The sequence below is a fragment of the Nannochloropsis gaditana genome (genome assembly GCF_000240725.1).
Source record: "Nannochloropsis gaditana CCMP526 unplaced genomic scaffold scaffold092, whole genome shotgun sequence".
In the NCBI taxonomy this organism is placed as follows: Eukaryota; class Eustigmatophyceae; order Eustigmatales; family Monodopsidaceae; genus Microchloropsis; species Microchloropsis gaditana.
The window spans coordinates 3595-4879 of NW_005803861.1; positions in this window are offsets into that span (position 1 = coordinate 3595).

Consider the following 1285-nt stretch of genomic DNA (forward strand, 5'->3'; position numbering starts at 1 on the left):
GCGTCGCTCCCAGCTGGAGATGACAAGAACGACAGATCGGTATTGGAAAGGATAATAATGGATGGAATTTGCCACCTATTCGTGCTCTAGAACGTTGCCCCAAGGCTTGGCCTTGACTATCATCTCTTTTCACTGCACAGTTTGGTGGCAAAAGCTTAAGGGAATTATCTTCGGCATGAGATTTGGTCGGGTATGCGTCTGCCCTCTCCTCACCCTCGTTGTACTTTGCCTTGTCTGTGAGGGCAGCAGCACCAGGGCCATACACTGGGTGAAAACAGGCGCCCGTTCAAAACAAGGCTTCCTTTTTCAATCCCGTGATCTGTTCCGGGGAGAAGAAGTTGCCGGAAATAAAGAATCCCAGTCGCGGGCGGTGGCAGCTTGGGTCCGGTGGGTTAATGCATACGTACGCGTCTTGGGGGTGGGAGGAGGCTTTGATAATACAATGCTCAAAGGGTAAATGCGAGCATGGTTTAGTTCTGTGTTTTAAAGAGAGAACATGCATGCTCAGAAATCAGGGAAAAGTGGGCATCTTGTTTCACTGATGGGAATTGGTAGGGAGTCACTTAAGCGCTTAGTCGTCCTGTCTTACAGGAAAAAAGAGAATGGTAATGATGACGGGGAAAAACCAAGGAAGCCGCAAAAAGGTGCGTGTAAGACCGGAAGGAGGACTGATAGGACGCACGACTGAGTACGGACCTCTGAACTTCGCTCTGGTTCCAAACCATTCTGACCAGGCAAAAGCCGCAAGGCAAACAAGAATTCCCCCCGCCCCCCCGTCTTCACGGCCCGCATCGCGATCTTGGGCAGTCCAAGCGAAGAGTGGGGACAAGGCGTGCGGGAAAGTCTCATAAGCGAAGGTAACTAGGCCGCTACGGCTGGAGCGAATGCCTTGAAAACCAGGGGGTCTATGGCTCCCATCTTGTCTTTTCGCCTGCCAAGAATCCAACCGTTCCGTCCCCTGTGGACGTCTTTTCTTTTCCGGCTTGTCTTAGGTTGGATGGAGGAGCGCGTTCAAGTTCTACCGATCCCCTCCCCGCAAGCATATCCAGAGGCGAAATGGATGGCATATCTACGGTGGGTTTCTCTCTGGCGTCTATCCTGAGAGTAAGGTCCGAAGATGGAGACAATCTATCCACAAGCTCCATCCGCTTCAAACATGTGAAGAAGTCTATGTCAGTGTGGCCTTCCCACTCCTTCACGCATTCCAATCATTGATCCCAGCGAGGGTGCCGGCCGATCCCCTTCCTATTCGTTGTCACCGGCCGATCCCCTTCCTATTCGTTGT